The 19,994-nt window shown below is 40.3% G+C and overlaps 1 pseudogene; it reads left to right on the top strand.

Moving 5' to 3' along the window:
- Positions 1-8,598: 8,598 nt before the first annotated feature.
- Positions 8,599-19,994, top strand: part of LOC117509971 — a 53,203-nt pseudogene continuing 41,807 nt past the window's right edge.

Here is a 19,994-nt window from a genome sequence, read left to right as displayed (position 1 = left end):
GATGCTGTACAGCCTTCACCCAACTGGGGAAGTTGCCACCATTCTGTCTGCAAACATAGATGGAGCTCTACAAAGAGGGCAACATTAGGATTTTACAGCAGGCTACGGAGCAGGGGATTAGAGACCCTGCAAGGCTTATGACAAATGTGGAGGTGGAATCCACTATCTTAGCAGGGAAAATAATGCAGAAAACCCACTGTGATGATGAAGGATTTTCAGGGAGGGAAATTTATCAAGTTGAGACTGTGGCCTGCTTCCGTGGACGTGTCCATAAAAATCATAAAGGTTATGTTTTGCAAACTTAATACCCATTACTACACTGGATGACAATGAAATTGAGGATGGCCCGCTGTCTGTTCCAGCAATATTAAATATTTTGTGCCTGCTACCTACAATCCGCATGGAATGTCTCAAACCTAAACCTACTTCCAGGCACCTTATATATACTACTCTGGAACCACAACTAAATCCGAACAGTCCAACTGTCAACCTCACCGAGGTCCATTATTTAGGTATCATTAATATAATATCACTGTTCTCAAAATCACTGTTGATTAATGATCTAATTATGGATCATCACTTAGATATGACTGGGTTATGTAAAACCTGGCTTAAACGTACAGTTGTCTCTACCTTAAATGAGGCCTGCCCACTGGAATACACATTTAGTCACGCCCCTCATGATGTGAAGCAAGGCAGGGGTCTTGCTCTTATTTATAAATCTAGGTTTACCTTATTAGCTGTTGGGGGGTCACAAATATAATTCCTTTGAGCATCTGATTCTCCGCTCTGCCCACGATGCTACATATTGCCAGGGTCAGAAGAATGGAAACCAGCCGTGTTATTTTGTCACGGTATATAGGCTCCCTGGCCCATACTTTGAATTCTTAGATGAATTTGGTGCATTCATCTCTAACTTCTCAACTAGTGCACATAACATTCTGATTATTGGTGACTTTAACATTCATATAAATAAGCCTTCTAATCCCCTCTGCAAATCATTTATGGAAATTGTGGATGCATTAGGATTCCTGCAATGCATTAACGCATTAACTCCTCAACTATGACTGAACTCAAAGCTAGACTGGTAGTTTAGCTTCACATTTGGAGAATGCCCAATCAGTAGACAGTCTTGTGGATAGTTTAAACAGCGCTCCAAACTACACTTGACAAGAGTGCGCCACCCCTATTAAAACCACGCCTTCCCAAAACACAGTTGCCTTACTTGCGTGACCTCGAGCAGAAGGCTAGAGGTTTAAAAAGGAAATGGCGTAGCTCCAAAGTAGAAGTATTCAACCTTGTGTGGCGTGATGCTATTTTAGACAATAACCATGCACTACTGGCTACAAAGTGGGCCTATTACTCTGATCTGATCAACAAAAACAAGTATAACTCAAAGTACTTGTTCGACACGGTCGCAAAACTTATTCATGGACAACCACCTGTAAGTCGCTCTCATTTTTCAGCACAGGACTTCTTGGATTACTTTGAGAATAAAATAGAAGACATTAGGATAAACATATCCCAACATGCCTTAACCCAGCCACTACACCATGTTATTGAGGTGGATGCTACCACTGAGGTGTTACCTAGATTTACAGAATTTGATAGTATCTCAGTCTACAAAAAGCACAACCTGCTTATTTTATCCTGTACCAGCAAAACTGTTTAACCCATTTTCTATTCACAATAAAATAATCTCAAATGTACTAATGCAATTTTTTTCACTCATAAAAATAAAATTTGGGCATAAACGGGTTAAGGACCTGTGTTTGATACTGTAGATCATCATGTTTTACTCAATAGGCTGGAGAATCATTTTGGGATTACTGGAAGTGCCCTTGCGTGGCTGACGTCATACCCGTCCAGTTGTTCTCACTGTGTTTTGTACACTAACACTATCTCTAACCCTTAGTGACATGAAATTTGGGGTTCCACAGGGATCTGTCTTAGGGCCCCCTCTTTTCTCCCTTTATATAGCACCCGTTGAGCATATACTGCGGCGTTTTGGGATTTCCTTACACTGCTATGCTGATGACACTCAATTGTACGTGCCGATAACTGCTGGTAATCTCATCCACATAAAATCCTTAGAAGATTGCCTTGCATCAGTGAGAAGCTGGATGTCGAGTAAATTCCTACTTTTAAACTCTGATAAGACTGAAATGATGGTTGATCCAGTGAGACATCGGCATCAATTTGATCAGCTAGCGTTTAGCCTAGGCTCTTGAAAATATAACATATCTTTTCATTTTTAAATAATGCACTAATTTTGTTTATATGTGTTATATTTTCACTTTGTACAAATGGCAGACTTGACATTAATGTAGTTAAACTATTCGGATTAATTTGGTTTATAAATCAAAACCATAAGTTAAACCTGCTTTCCTTTTGAGGACTTTGGCCTCACAGGTGGGCCACTGTATGGTGTAAAGGGTAATGACTTTTGTTTTAGTTTTTTTTTTTGTTGATGTTGTTGTAACAGCCTGGCAGCCAGGCCTCTTCTGCTGGGGTACAGCTGAGCTCAGCCCCTCTTAGCTGCCTCAATGCTGCATAATATATAGCAGACAGGAGCCAACAGGGTTTATAAATGTTTTTCACCATTAATAACTGTGTTAAAATAACGTTGGCCCTCTAAAAGTTATCGGAACTCAATTTATCGGAATCTAATTGGTAGGGATGTGAATCGTTTAACAACTCACGATTCAATTCGATTCCGATTCTTGGGGTGACGATTCGATTCAGAATCGATTTTCGATTCAAAAAGCACTGAGAAATAGTTATATTACTTAAAAAAATGTTTATTTTTAAGAAAATGCAGCTTTACAAGGTTAATCAAGTGATTCTAGATGTAAATTTACTTATCTGCTTTGCTCGTTCGGAGTTGGCTGGCAGTTTAGCGAAGTGCTGGTCAGTAGTTGGCAGATAACACTGCTCCCCTCTTTTAGCTCCGGGTGATGACGTAGCATGTGGGCTTGCGGATTTGAAGTGTTTCCGAAGTACTTGACTTTCATTTTGCAGATTCTGCACACTGCATAAGTCATGTCATGCTCCTTCTTACGCAGCAAATAATAAAATCCAAAATGTGCCCAAACATTTGCCTTCAGCAAAGACGGTGCTGGCTGAATTAGCTTTTGTCCGCCATGCTAGGCTACAGCCACTGAACTCTGCAGCTCATGAGTGTTTGAAGCACACCAGACCACCCCCCCGCCTCGCGGGGACACTGTAGTACGGAAGCCGTTGCCTGACAAACAGTACAAGCAGTGAGTAAGCAAGAAAATGTTTTAAAAAAATGCTTTTTAAAAATTGATTCTTGGACATTTTGGATCGATTCAGAATCATAATAAATAAGAAAAGTGAATCGGACGTGAATCGATTTTTTTCCGACACCCCTACTAATTGGTCCGCTGATGGTTTCTGAAGTCAGCTGAAAAGATAATCTGCTAACAAAAAAGTTAGCTTCGATAAATAGTGGTTAATGGATTAGCGGAACTGCGCCCACCACTGTCTAAAAGCAAAGAAAAGGTGAAAATGTGCAAAAGAAAATACTAATACAACACACATTAAGCAGTATAAGCAAACTATTAAAAAGCTGGGTTACATACAAACACCACATGCTGCAATTCATGCAGTCATTCAAATAGCCTTTATATAAGCAGTATTAAGCACAAAAATGTAACCATATCGTGATGCATATTCATCATCATCATCATCATCAAACTTTATTTCAGACACAAGGTCCATAATAACACAAAAGAACATACAAAAAAAAAAAAAAACAACAACAATAAAAAGACCAATTTCGTCCATGGCCATATAAACTGATACGCCAATGTTTCCACAGCCTAGAAGAAAACCTGACCGAGCTCTGTACAGGACTGGTCAGGATATGAATGATACTGTTTACACAATCTGTAAATCTGCACATACATCTGTACATGAAGTTTCTGAGCACAGCAGCACAAGTTGGAACACTAACATTTACAAACATCTGACTGGCACTACTCCATCTCGGCACCTTAAGCAGTATTCTCATGCCATCATTGTATGCAACCTGAAGTTTGTGCATACTGCTTTGTTTGAAATGCCGCCACAAATGGGCAGTGTACATTGAAGTGCAATATGCTTTAAAGAGTGAAATTTTAACAGATACAGAGCACATAGAGAACTTATGAGCAAGCATATTTGCTTGTGCATATTGAATACACCGCTGCCTGTACATATCTCTATCATCAGACAGGTCAGCAGTTATGTAATGTCCCAAGTATTTTACTTCATCACACACTTGGAGAATGCTGCCTGACAGAAAGAAAGCAGGAAAACACGATTTCGAGTCCTCCTTACTTCTGACAATCATGATGTTGCTCTTTTTTGCATTATATTTAATGTCAAAATCCAAACCATACTGTGAGCAAACCTTCAACAACTGCTGCAGCCCAGCACTACACGGGGAGAAAATTACAAGATCATCAGCGTACATTAGGTGGTTTATGGTTGTATGGCCAACCCCACAGCCCGTCCTACACTGATTCAGCAGATTAGATAGATCATCCATATACACATTAAAAAGGCAAGGTGAAAGAATACTACCTTGTCTTACCCCATTCCTCACATGAAAGGGGGAAGATACATAATTTCCCCATTTCACATACAGACTGGTGAGCATACCAATACACTAAAATTCTCAATAAATACTTCGGAACTCCTCTATTATACAATTTATAAAACAATTTATCATGATTTACATGATCAAATGCTTTTGAGGCATCAATAAAACACATAAAAATAGTAGTATTGCACCGATTATAAAAGTCTAAAATCTCCTTAAGAGCAAAAATGCACATATCAGTGCCAAGTTTTGACTTAAAACCAAATTGATTATCAGATGTCACCAAATACTTCTCCATTCTCTTAAGTATAGCCCTTTCCAAGACTTTGGATACAGTACTGGCTAAAGCAATAGGCCGATAGTTATCTTTATTATTTATTTTACCACACTTATCCTTAACAACAGGCACTAAGAATACAGAGAGTATAGAATTAGGTAAAATACCATGAATTAAAAACCCAGTGAAACAGATAGCCAACAAGGAAAACAATTTCCTGCTTGCCAATTTTAAATGCTCAGCCGATATTTTATCCACACCGCATGACTTATTACTCAAATTCATAACAATATCACTAATTTCTTGTGTAGAAATAACCACTTCCTCATGTTTATCTATACTGTTCATCACAAATGAATTACTTTTAATACAATTAAACAATTCATAATAATGATTCCGCCATAATTGAATAATTTCATCAAGACCATTTGCACAATCTATATTAGTTGGCAAGGATGTTTTTAAATTGTTCATTGTTTTTATTTCTTTCCAGAATTCGGTGGGACTATTCTGCAGAAGTTTCCTTGCAAGCGACTCAGATTTCAAGAGGTTTTCATTTCTCTTAATAAAACGCAAGGCATATTTAAAATGAGCATTTGCCCGTTTCTTATGTTCAAACACAGGACCATGTCTAGGTTTGCCAAATTTAACCCATGATTTAAAAGCCCTTCTAGCTTCAGCATGAAGCTCTTCTGCATACACATTCCACCCCGGCTTGGCTTGGAACTTTTTAGTTTTATACAAGGACCTACTAGAAATAAGAAGAGAATCTATAATTTTCTCATACAGTATGCACAATTCTGCGCCATGTTGTGCATTTTTACAATTCATGTCAGAACAAACCACTGCGCTTTTGGTAACTCAATATTACTTAACCCTAAATCAGACTGGATGTGATACAAGTTTAAATCCTGCGCGTTCAGCTTGTCCCAATAAATTTTTCCTTCTTGCGTCTCATTATTCATGGGCAAATAAGACAAGGAGAAAGGGACATGATCTGATATAGCAAATTCATAATTTATCCTCATAGCCTCTAAAGAGTCATGTGCATCCTCAGAGCAGATACAGTGATCTAGCCATGATGTTGTGTGCCACATTTCACTGATATAAGTATAGCTGTCCACTGGCAAAAGCATTTCACTAGAAAGAATCAAATCATTATTGGAGCAGAACTGCCTTAAGTGGTTACCAAATAAGGATTTACAGTCACTCACATCAGCATTCATATCTCCCAAGATATAAACACAAGTAGAAGGATTGTCTTGAATAAATGACCCAATGCAGGCTAACCTATTAAGGTATTCATCCTCATTATAAGGGCTTTCATAGGGTGTATATATATTCAGTATAATGAACTTTTTATTTCCACAACTGAACTCAATTCCTATGGCCCAGTCAACATCCAATCTTATCACTTTAATCAGCCGGTCCAATCTCTTATGCCACAACACTGCAACACCTCCAGAGATTCTACCCCGCACCAACTTGGTGCTGCAGTCAGTGGTAGATTCCCCTGCTCCATAAAAATCTGCATGCATAGAGTTAAGTCCTTCTAAGTCCTGCTTTGCCAAAAACGTCTCTTGAACGCACAGTACATCACACTTTTCTAACAATTTGTCCACCACAAGACGGCGTGATTTGTCAGTCTCAGTATGTCCCATGCGCAGTCCACGCACATTATATGACACAATATTAACAATCATTTATTTGAGGGTAGTTTTTTTTTTTTTTTCTTCTCTTCTTTTTTTCCTGTGCCGGGACACGGCTGCTCTCCTGAAACGCCAGGTCCGATCACAGATACAGGGCGCTGCAATTCCGCCTCACTTCCTGATCCAAGTGCCATGCTCCCAGCATTCACTCTGGGTTTGCGTGGCTCAAAGTATCGACGTACATAGGTCCCCGCTGGCCAAAGTTGTGGATCGTAAAGTTCAGACACTTCATTACACTCTGTCGTGACCTGAAATGAGCTAAATCGATTGCGACTGGAGACAATCTTCCGACACGTAACACACTTCCCCAGCTTCCCAGACAAATAAGAAGATAGGGTGTCAGCTTCCAGCTCAGGAGAAAACCGAGTGGCAAACACACTCACCAGTTTAGTTCTAATCACTGGGATGTCGTCCTCGGCTCCTGTACCAATTATACCAATATTCCTGCGCTGCTCCTTCTTAGGGCGTGCGTCCACTCTCACACCATTACACAGCGTCACTGCAATTGGAGACCTCGTGCGCTTGCGGGGCGCTTTCTTCACCACTGTGCTCCATGTTTGCGACGCCAGCAGCGCGTCCTCACTTTCTCCCGATGGCTCAGGTGCAAGAGACGGTATTTCCGCCTCCGCCGACGCTCCGTCCGACCACTCGGGCAAACCGCAGATACTCTCGACAGCCGCCAGCCAGCAATTCAAAGCCACTGTGCTCGCACCAAGGTTCTCATTAACATTGGCTTGAGTCTCCATAGCCGTTCTCAAACTCGACAATTCCCTGCTCAACCGCTCCACTCGACTGAGCAGAGCGGAAGCATCCAAACTGTCGAATCCGACAGGGGGTAACTCATCCAAAAAATGAGAAATGAACCTAGGAATATCCTCTCCACATTCGTTAAGCACCTTTAGGCAGTCTTTGATGTTATTTGCGTCCTTTTGGGGGCCTTTATTCCTGATGTAGCGTACTGAAGACGCGCACATTTCAAACAGCAGACGTTTAGACTCTTCAATCCACTCAAAAGAAAAATTGCTTGAGACTAGCAATACAATTTTGTCCTGCGTCAAAGTTCTCATTTTAATTACAATAAAATTTAAAAGTTCATCCTCTATAATCACTCTCCCATCTGCAGTTTCATACACAAAAATCTCAGATTTTGCTTGAGGGCCGCCAGCTCCTCCAGCACGCACTGCTACTCCTGCCGCCATCTTGAGTTATTATTATTATTATTATATTGAGTAAGGGACATCCAATTATACTTATCCAATTGTATCGACTTTTGAGAGACAATATAGAGCCTTAACATGTACACAGTGAAAACTGAGCTGAAGGTTAATTTTCAAGAATTATATCACAATATCTGTCATTAAAAAAATGCAATTAGATATTTTCAAAAATTGTTTAGCCCTAGTGCAGTGCACACAATGAGGTGGACGTCCAACTTTCTTTTATGTCGTTCAACTGAAGTCCAAATTTCACTTTTTTAACTTGCCAAAATTTGTGGAGTACATGTCAGAGTCTGAGGTCTGACATCTTCCACTGAAAGCTCTGGCTGTATCGATGTGGACAGCAGCAGGAGTTTTAATGCTGTGCTGCTGTCAGGTGATGCAAGATTATGATGCAGAAATGAGGGAAGGGCACGATGATTGAGCAAAATGGCATATGCAATAGACTGAATTTTGGAGCAGTGAGCAGAGAGTGGAGCAGCAAGCGAGTTGTAGCTGGCAGCAGGGCCAAGTCCGCCATCCAAGTCCGTGTCAAACTCACAGGCACATCCCGGCCCACGGTCCCTCGGTGGCCGGCGAACCAGCAACCCAGCCGACGATAGCCGTGACAGCGCCGGAGGCCCAGTTCGGCCTTGCAGCAGCGGCGTAGCAGATACGTCCCGCCTGCGGCAACCAAAGGCAGCCCCGCAAGTGTAGGAGGCCCAGCTCAGCCACGCGGCAGATTCGCGGATACATCGCGGTCCACAGCAGTGTAACAGACCACCTCGCATGCAGCACCTCAATTCGATGCCGAATCGAAGTCCCATTCCAGCCCAGGTGGAGTCAGAGGACCAGTACAGCGCTATGGCGGAGCAGGGGGTCGACCAGAAGGAAGCTCGCCGTCAGAAGTCGCCAACAGCCCGCAGCCCAGCAAAGACCATGAGCCGAGCCTGCGACTCGCCGGAGGCCGCAAGCCGAGCCAGCGGGCTGAGCGATGGCCGCAAGCCAAGCCCGCGGTCAAGCGAAGACTTTAAGCCGAGCCCACAACACTCCGGAAGCCAAACCGTGACTCGCTGCAGTGTCGGAGGACGGCACCAGCATCGGCAGCCGGTGTCCCGTCGAGATGAGGTGCATCGCGCTACTGCGGATGCGTGCGCATGCGCACATCGCTCTACCCCAGACTTGAAGATGTCACCCGTCGAGATGAGGTGCCTCGCGCAAGTGCATATGGGGAGATGATGTAACTCGCTCGACGTGCAACTGTGCATGCGCATTTTGTTTTTTTGTTTGTTTTTTGTTTTTTCCATCAAAGTTTTTTTATTTATTAATTGTATTCAATGTATTTATAGCCTAGTAAGTAAAACATTTTCTGTATTTTACGTTAGGAGCATAAATGTATGTATATGTATATTTTGCCTGTCGAAATAAGCTAACTCCAGGTTAAAAATACTTATCATTTTATAGTTAGTAGATTTTATACATTACTACATTGGGATGAACAAGTTATACATTTACTTGCCCATCAAAATAAGCTAACTTCGTCAAGTAATTTTTTCAGTGCACACGTGCAGTTACACGAGGCACCTCATCTCGACGACGCACCTCATCTCGACAGAACACCGGCTTCGAGTTCCTGCGGAGAAGTTGGGAAGGCACAAGCTAATCTAGGCTAGCTTAGCCTAGCCTACCATCCGTAAATCACCAGGCTGCCCACTGTCCATCATGCCACCTAAAAAGATAATAAGCGGAGAAGAACTAGAGGAGATACAACAGTCATTGAATTTTATGTTGGAAGAACTGAGTGTCATGGTCAGAAAACAGAACGAATTGCTGGGTCTGTTGAAGGAGGTTTGTAAAATGAGAAAATTGATGCAGTTAAAGTTGCTCCAATTTTGGTAAAAAGTGGTGCAAATTACTGGTTGAGCTAATAGGATTAATAAATGGAATAATTTTGAATGTGCTGCATGCTTGGTTTGCAAAGTAAAGGTTAAACAATGTCGGCATCCATTGGATTCTATGACATGTGACATATGCTACTCTGTAACATGATAACTAAGCATGATACATGATGCAAACTATTACTTTTTAAACCATATTCACTCAACTAATAATTTGCATTATTTTTTACCAAAATTGAAGCAACTTTAACTATTGACCCCTGTACAAATTGAAAGTGATCTTTGTCAACATTCTTGCTGTTTTTACCCCATAACGCCAGAACATTAATTCACAGATACTCCAAACTATACCTTTTTGGAATCGTTATGATCAGACAAATAATATGGAATACCTTTCAATATGACTGGAGCATTTTTAAATTTTGACCCCTGTGTAATTCTTCAACTGACCCCTTCTTAGCCGCCTACTGAAAGTTCGTGTGGCCACTCGGCATTTTTAAAAGAGTAATGCCTAAGGAGTATGTGTGCCAAATTTGGTGCTTGCATCACCCTTTGAAGCATTTTTCGGTTATCCGCTGCACTAGCAGGAATTACAACCTTTTCAGTACATTGAACATCATATACAAGATTTGGAATATGAGATAGACCCAGATAATCATTTTTTTCTTCTGTGAATAGTAAATGTCAGTATTATACTGAGGAGCAATACAATAAGTATACAATAAGTATAATAAGTACAATAATACAATAAGTGATGGGAAGTTCTCAATAATCCAATTTAACAGTAGGAGTTTGAACAAGAATTTTGGGATTATTAAAGATTACTTAAAACAATTCTGGCAACCTTTCAGTATAATTGCTAAAACGGAAATTTGGCTTGCTGACGATGATTTAAATTATGAATTGGAGGGTTATGAATTTAATTATCTGAATAGACATAGCAGAATAGGTAGAGTAGCATTGTATGTTGATAAAAGGCTTAAATACAAAATTAAAGATCAAGTGACAATATGTGTACGAGATATATATATATATATATATATATATCTATATATATATATGGCACGGCCCAAGCAGAGGGTCACCCCCTAGAGCCTGGTCTGCTTGAGGTTTCTTCCTAAGAGGGAGTTTCACCTCACCACAGTTGCCTAGTGGTTGCTGTGGGGGTTGGCAAGGTTGGTCCTTATTTGAGTGGAGTGACTTGGGCCAAGTTTGTTGTGATTTGGCGCTTTATATATACACTCAACAAAAATATAAACGCAACACTTTTGGTTTTGCTCCCATTTTGTATGAGATGAACTCAAAGATCTAAAACTTTTTCCACATACACAATATCACCATTTCCCTCAAATATTGTTCACAAACCAGTCTAAATCTGTGATAGTGAGCACTTCTCCTTTGCTGAGATAATCCATCCCACCTCACAGGTGTGCCATATCAAGATGCTGATTAGACACCATGATTAGTGCACAGGTGTGCATTAGACTGCCCACAATAAAAAGCCACTCTGAAAGGTGCAGTTTTATCACACAGCACAATGCCACAGATGTCGCAAGATTTGAGGGAGCGTGCAATTGGCATGCTGACAGCAGGAATGTCAACCAGAGCTGTTGCTCGTGTATTGAATGTTCATTTCTCTACCATAAGCCATCTCCAAAGGCGTTTCAGAGAATTTGGCAATACATCCAACCAGCCTCACAACCGCAGACCACGTGTAACCACACCAGCCCAGGACCTCCACATCCAGCATGTTTACCTCCAAGATCGTCTGAGACCAGCCACTCGGACAGCTGCTGAAACAATCGGTTTGCATAACCAAAGAATTTCTGCACAAACTGTCAGAAACGTCTCAGGGAAGCTCATCTGCATGCTCGTCATCATCATCGGGGTCTCGACCTGACTCCAGTTCGTCATCGTAACCGACTTGAGTGGGCAAATGCTCACATTCGCTGGCGTTTGGCACGTTGGAGAGGTGTTCTCTTCATGGATGAATCCCGGTTCACACTGTCCAGGGCAGATGGCAGACAGCGTGTGTGGCGTCGTGTGGGTGAGCGGTTTTCTGATGTCAATGTTGTGGATCGAGTGGCCCATGGTGGCGGTGGGGTTATGGTATGGGCAGGTGTCTGTTATGGACGAAGAACACAGGTGCATTTTATTGATGGCATTTTGAATGCACAGAGATACCGTGACGAGATCCTGAGGCCCATTGTTGTGCCATAATCCAAGAACATCACCTCATGTTGCAGCAGGATAATGCACGGCCCCATTTTGCAAGGATCTGTACACAATTCTTGGAAGCTGAAAATGTCCCAGTTCTTGCATGGCCGGCATATTCACCGGACATGTCACCCATTGAGCATGTTTGGGATGCTCTGGACCGGCGTATACGACAGCGTGTACCAGTTCCTGCCAATATCCAGCAACTTCGCACAGCCATTGAAGAGGAGTGGACCAACATTCCACAGGCCACAATTGACAACCTGATCAACTCTATGCGAAGGAGATGTGTTGCACTGCATAAGGCAAATGGTGGTCACACCAGATACTGACTGGTATCCCCCCCCAATAAAACAAAACTGCACCTTTCAGAGTGGCCTTTTATTGTGGACAGTCTAAGGCACACCTGTGCACTAATCATGGTGTCTAATCAGCATCTTGATATGGCACACCTGTGAGGTGGGATGGATTATCTCAGCAAAGGAGAAGTGCTCACTATCACAGATTTAGACTGGTTTGTGAACAATATTTGAGGGAAATGGTGATATTGTGTATGTGAAAAAGTTTTAGATCTTTGAGTTCATCTCATACAAAATGGGAGCAAAACCAAAAGTGTTGCGTTTATATTTTTGTTGAGTGTATATACATAATATACTTATACATGAATTGAAGTGTAATTGAATATTGAAGTGTATGTCTGTGTGTTATGTAGTGTGTTGCGAATTTGTGTTTATGTTATGACTGTTATAATTGTTGGACTTGTACTAGCAGGGGTGGGCATTGATAAGCTTTGCTTCTGCCCACACCCTTTTGGACTCACAGGCTTTGTTTATATAACATTCATGTTATTTGTATGTTTCTGTTCTTTCGGATTTGTGTGTGTGTGTGTGCTGAATAAATCCATTCATTCATTCACAATGGCCGTAGAAAATCTTCCGGAATGTATTACAAATGAAATATGTATGGGGAAAGGTAAAAATATGATTGTTAGCTGCACATAGAGGTCCGGGATCAAATATTGAAGAATTTCAAAATTGGATTGAGAAATATTTTTCACAGAGGGGTAATAAAAAGAGTATTTGTCTGTGGCGATATAAATATTGATCTCTTAAATCCATATCAACATAAAGGGACAGAGGATTTCATTAATACCTTGTACAGCTTAAATTTCCAAAAATTACTGGACCTTCAAGAATAACTTCTCAGTCAGTTACCCTCATTGATAATATACGAGGTCTGTCCATAAAGTATAGGACCTTCGTGTTGATAACCATTTGTAAAATCCAGGCGGCTTTTGATGGCTTTCAGTGGAGTGAGTATATGAGAAATTGTTTAACAGTTGGACATGTTCCAACTTGTCCTTAAGGCTTCCAACAGAGGTGTTTTTCCTGTGGCGGAGCGTCGCGGCGGCTGCGAGCCGACGCTGCAATCCGCCCGCACGTCTTTCATTAAAAAAATCTCCTTTAACAGTGGAATATCCGGATAAAATGCTGAAACCGACTTCTTCTGAAACTTCTCTGTTCTTTCACGACGTCCTGGATCAATAGAGCCTGAAATGTGGAGGTTTTAAGCTTGAAACAGGCTGACGATGGCGCCTGAGAGCGTTGCGCGACGTCTCGCACCGTGGGAAGTCCTTAAAGCGACAGTATCACCTCAAAATCTCTCATCAGCTGTTAAAAGTTTTACCGAAAACCAGCTTAATTTTTCGAACCATGTCCACTTCGATGTGTCTCACAGGTTTAGAAAAAATTTTGATCAAACAAAGCGCCAGTCTCTCAGCAACTTCTCAGACAAAGGAATTCCGACGAGGGGCTGGACGACTCCTCCCACAAGGAGTGCTCACAGGCGAATGACATCACTGACAGGCGTGGAAAAACTCACGCATGCGCACGAGGGTTCAAGCATGTCTGACGTAAAAACATATGAATGAAATCCATATAGTTTTTGAAAAAAATAAAAAGGACCTATACTTTATGGACAGCCCTCGTACTTACAAATGATACCGATACCAAAATAATAAGTGGTTTATTAATAAATTATATTAGTGACAACTTACCAATTTTTATGGTAACTGATTAAAATTTAAATAAAAAATGCAATGAGAAAATACAATATCGAAAACGTCTGCAATCTGAAGAAGCTATTATTGCCTTAAAAATTATTTACGTTTGCAGGAATGGAATTCCATTTATATGGGGAATGATGCTAATTTAGCACATGCCAAATTTGAAAAAAAAAATTCTTGATATATAGAACAAAAATTGTCCAATTACACCTTGCAGTGCAAATAATAAATATAAGGCTCATCCATGGATAAGAAAAGGGCTGTAAAAGGCGTGTAAGATGAAAAAGTAATTCAAGAGAGGCAGAGATTAAATTTAAGCACTATAAAAATAAATTACCAACCATTATGCATAACTGTACAAAAAAAAAAAAAAAAACTCACTTTGGAAAAATACTAAACAATAATAAAAATAAAGGAAACATGGAAAATATTGAATAGTATTTTAACAAATAAATCCAAAGCAAAGAACTACCCAACATAGTTTACTTATAATAACAAAGATGAATGAATATGACATGAACCAAGTGGTGAACAGTTTTAATACATTTTTTGCTGATGTTGGACCAGATTTGGCAGCTGACATTCCCCACATTACTTGGGTAAACCACCAATTAATTGATAGAAATCCATACACAATGTTTCTTGGCTCAGTTGATGATAGGGAAATTATTATGGTAGTCAGCACATGTAAAAGCAAACAGTCAACAGATCATAATGATGTACATATGGACTTAGTACAGCAAATAATTACAGAAATCGCTAAACCATTAACTTATATATTTAATAAATCATTTCAAACTGGAATTGTCCCAAATGGTATGAAAGTGGCAAAAGTGATACCTCTATTCAAATCTGGGGACAAACATCTTTTTACTAACTACAGGCACGTGTCTATATTGTCACAATTTTCTAAGATATTGGAAAAACTTTATAACAGATTGTATAAATTTATTGAACGACAACTTGCTTGAGGACAGTCAATATGGGTTCAGAGCGAAAAGGTCCACTGCATTGAAGATAAAACTTTATATGATTTCATTTACGACTGTTCAATTGATGTATAAAGCAAAAAATAAGCAATTACCAGTTAAAATTCAGGAATATTTTACGCAAAGAGAAGGAATGCATAATTTAAGGGGTTAGTATCATTTTAAAATTGCTAGCGCTAGGACAACCAGGAAATATTTCTGTGTCTCCATTTGTGGTCCTAAAAAAATGGAATAATCATCTCGAGAAACTCAAGTGATGTCCAGATATCAACCGGTTCAAATATTTATACAAAGAAATTGTATTCTCCAAATATGTATTAGAGGAAAGTAATTGAGTTGTGTTGTATGAAGGTGTTATACTTGAACTTTTTCTACTGAAATATGTAGATGGTAACCATCTTGTATTGGGAGATATTGGGATATTGTTAAATTTCTCTTGTGATCTGTACATGCTCCTGTAGGAGCATGTACAGACTATAACAACACAACAGTTTACAAATACAACCCCTGGCAAAAATTATGGAATCACCAGCCTCGGAGGATTCAAATAAATTAAATTAAATTTAAATTATCCATCTCAGTCTGAGCCCAAACGCCTCTAAGAATCTGAACCTGAATTTATTTTTTATTTTATACAGAAATTATTGATTGATTGACATACCTTGATTAACATAGCTTATAGTAAAAAAGCAACATATTCTTGTGTAAATTCATTTAAAGCCACTGTGTCTTTTTCCCATGAAAAACGTCTACATTAATAAAAACTCATTTACATTCTTGTGTAAATTCATGCAGCCTAAATCCATTCAAAGCCAGTCTTTTTTCCCCAATGAAAGAAAGTCTAGATTAATGAAAAAAGTCACAATCTTTTCTAAAATCCTGTTTGAACAGCACAATGTTTATTTTCCAGAGAAAGAAAAATTCTTACCGTGTTTTCTGAGGGCACAGTTCACTTTTCCCGTTTCTTTTATCTTTCAGGTGTGTTGATGAAGCCAGCGACAATTCCACAGATTCTTGTCCTTAGACTTTTTCAAACAATCTTTCTTGCCATCTTCTCTCTGTCCGTCGTTGGTCCGTGACAGAGACGTGCTGCACAAGTCTTCTTTTAAAAACTTTAGGGCTCTAAAGGTTTGAGATGTCCACATGCTACCTTTAGCTAAAGCTTTATGAAGGAGACACACAGCGTCGCCGCAGCAACCAACCAGTCTCACTTTACAACTGTCGCAACAGCCAGGCTTTTTTTTCCTCAGAGGACACTGATTTGTATCAGTGTCCGTGGACTGCCCAAGTGTTATAAAATTTGCACGATGTCGTTAAAAAAAAGAACACTTTGCGATAGACATTTTAAAAACTCAGTGACGCGGGTGTAACTGGTCGCACACCTGTGTCTCTCCGCCGAAATTGAACAAAAAGTATCATTATTCCCAAAAAAAAGGAAAATAAAGGGACGACACTTATTGTGGTATGGCAAGCTTGAGGAAGTCTGAAAGCGAAAACTTCAATGACATTCAGGCAGCCTAAACTGATGGACTCCAGCCTCCGAGAGAAGTTAGCCCCACAAGCTAACGTTAACATGACGGAGCCTATGTCTCCACACAGTGGACTCACGAATGAGGGTCCTCCTGCATCCGAGCTTGTGGCTGGGGAAGAGGCGACGAAAGATACGGCGCTGGACAAAATCATGGCTATGCTGGTTGAGGTCAAGGCAGAAATGGTGTCCATCAAAGCTGAACTAAAGACAGAATACAATGCGAGATTTGACCAAATTAACGCGGAGCTAAAAGAGCTAAAAGGAGACCTGGGCAGGTGTGATCAGCGCGTACCCGAGACGGAGCAATGTATTTCGGACAACACAGACAGGCTGACTGAGTTGAAAGCCGAGGTGAAATCTCTGCAGGCTGAAAACAATATCATGAAGAGGAAACTTCTGGATCTTGAATCGAGAGGACGCAGGGGGAATCTAATACTTCATGGGATCCCAAAATCTGAAGAAAGGGGAGAGGATACTGAAGATTTTCTCAAGCGCATTATCCCGAAGATTCTGATGGGGCTCCGAGTTACGCCCCCCACTTTCACGATAGAGAGAGCGCACAGATTTGGGCAAAAAAGAAGAGAAACAGGCCCACCCAGGCCACTGATTATGCGTTTCCTGAATCATCGGGACAGGGAACAAAAGACCTCTTTTACGGAAATGGGAGAGTTTTCTTCACGCCAGACCTGGCAGATGGAGTGCGCCAGAAACGCGCAGAATTTCGTCACGTCTGTGAGGAGTTTAAGAGAAGGAACCTCCAATTTGGCTTTGCATTTCCTGCTACTCTTTTGGTAACATTTGAAGGTAAAAAAATACTCCCTTAAAACACCGAAGGAAGCTGAGGAACTCGCTAAGAAGATACGGAGTTCAGAGAAGTAGAATGTGACTTTACAACCCAGCAAAGCGCACACATGGGCTCAGTTTGCTGACAAATTTGAAACTTGTGCCTGTTTTTTATATGGATAAGGTTACCTATGTAACATTTTTCTTTCTCAACTAAGTTACATTCTATGAGAGACTTAAAATATTTTCAATGTTACGCATAATTATATAGTGTTCAGCTCTTAAAAGTCTTTCTTTTAAACTGTCAGTTCAATTTAAGAGCTCCATGTTAATATCTAGAGACTAACCTAATAATAACTTGTTTCTGACCACTTTACACCAGTTCAAATGCTATATAAATTGGTTTGGGAATATATGAATGAAGTTAAGCGGTAATAGGCGGGAGAGCATAGCAGCTTAACATGTCTATCTCGGCTTTCAACGCTTACCAGTCCAGTAAGTATCAGTGAAATTGTGGAGAGCTGGACATGTCCAAACTTGTCCTCTGACACGCCAAAACGGAGGTGTTCCTTTGTCTCGCTTCCAAAGCGAATCGGTCGTGACGCGCAAAGCCTCCGCACAGCTTTCCATGACAAAATCTCTTGTTAAAAGTGAAATCTGCCGGAAAATGGCTGATGTCCAGCTCTTGTGATAACCAGAGAAAGAGCACACAATGGTCTTGTATCCACAGAGCCATCCGTTTAGAAATGGTCCGGTGGCTTGTGCTGCGTCGTCGCAGCTCGGAGCGTGGTGCGCCGAGCGTCCTTAAAGCTGCCCGTAAAATTTTCACCGAAAGCCAGATAAATTTTTCGAATGGTTTCCAGGTGCCAGTCTCTAACAGCTTCTGAAAAATTCTGATGGAAAAAAAGTCCTTTTCATTCCGCCATTTCCAGACAATGAAAATCCGACGAGGGGGCGGGACCACTCCTTCCCAAGGCGTGCTCACAGGCGAATGACGTCACCGACAGGCGTGGAAAAACTCACGCATGCGCACGAGGGTTCAAGCATGTCTGACGTAAAAACATATGAATGAAATCCATATAGTTTTTGAAAAAAATAAAAAGGGCTGTTACTTTATTGACAGACCTCGTACAATCTACTTTCGAAGATTATTATAAAAAACTTTTTTCCAAGATCTCTGCAGGTAAAGAAGACAAAATAAAAACCTTTTTGGATGGTCTCAATTTACCCTCCATGTCTGAGGAACAGAATAAAAAATTAGGAGCCGAAATAACAATATTGGAAATACAAAATGCGATTAAAATGTTAAAGAACAACAAGTCCCCAGGGAGTGATGGATTCACCTCAGAGTGGTACAAGGCATTAAAAGAACCACTTATACCACTGCTTTTAAAAACATTTAATTGGGAACTCAAAAAAATTCAAATCCCTCCTAACTGGAAAGAAGCCATCATCTCACTTATACCTAAAGAAGGGAAAGATCCACTAGACTGTGCTTCATATAGGCCAATTTCAGTTTTAAATGTGGACTATCGTATATACACCTCAATTATGTCCAAGAGAATGGAAAGGATACTGCCAAATTTAATTCATAATGACCAAACAGGATTCATTTATAAACGACAGACCCAAGACAATATAAGACGAACCCTGCACATAATGAATCACATACAAAAACAAAGAAATAAAGCAGTAATAATTACTTTAGACACCGAAAAGGCATTTGATTCAGTAAGCTGGCCATACTTATTCCAAGTGTTAAAGAAAATTCAAATAGAAGAAGCCCTATACGATAGTCCAACCTCAAGAATCAAAATTAATGGCTATTTGACAAACACACTGACTCTGGAACGAGGAGTGAGACAGGGTTGTGCCTGGTCCCCACTTCTATTCGCTTTATAATTGGAACCATTAGCCCAATATATTAGACAAATACAATCAATGGTATAGTAATTAAAAGTATAGAACATAAAATTGCATGTTATGCAGATGACGTCCTACTATTCCTGACCAATCCTAACACGTCTATACCCAATGTAATAGATTTCTTTCATAAAACTGGCCCACTATCTGGATACAAACGGAATATACAGAAAACTGAAATTCTTTCCTATTGGCAACCCCCTCCAGACTTCAGAAAAACATACCCCTTTAAATGGCAAACCACATCCCTTAAATATCTAGGTGTGGTGCTCCTTAAGGATCTAAATACAATGTTAACAAAAAACTATACTCCTCTTTTTAACAACATTAAGAAAGTTTTGGAAAAATGGAATCTTATCCCTTACTTGAGTCTAAGCCAAAGGATTGAAATTATAAAAATGAACGTCCTCCCCAGATTTCTCTACCTGTTCCAGACCCTTCCAATTTCTATTCCAAATCAGTTATTCGATGAGTGGGACAAAACAATTTCAAGATTCATTTGGCAGGGTAAAAAACCCTGTATTCGATTTAAAACTCTACAATTAACAAAAAATAAAGGTGGCTGGGGTTTACCCTGTTTAAAGAATTACTTCATCTCAGCCCAAATCAGAGCTCTGATATATTGGTGTGACTCAAAATACGAAGCTCAATGGAAAAACATTGAATGTAATATATTACCGGATGTTCATGTGCAGGCTCTGATGGCAGATGAAAAACAACTGGGCCAGATTGAACAGATTGAGAATCCCTGGATATATTCAGTACTTCATACTTGGAAAAAACTAATCAGAACACAC

The sequence above is a fragment of the Thalassophryne amazonica genome, chromosome 5 (genome assembly GCF_902500255.1).
Source record: "Thalassophryne amazonica chromosome 5, fThaAma1.1, whole genome shotgun sequence".
Taxonomy (NCBI): domain Eukaryota; kingdom Metazoa; phylum Chordata; class Actinopteri; order Batrachoidiformes; family Batrachoididae; genus Thalassophryne; species Thalassophryne amazonica.
Note: the sequence above shows the minus strand (reverse complement) of the source record. Positions and strands in the feature narration are given on the sequence as shown.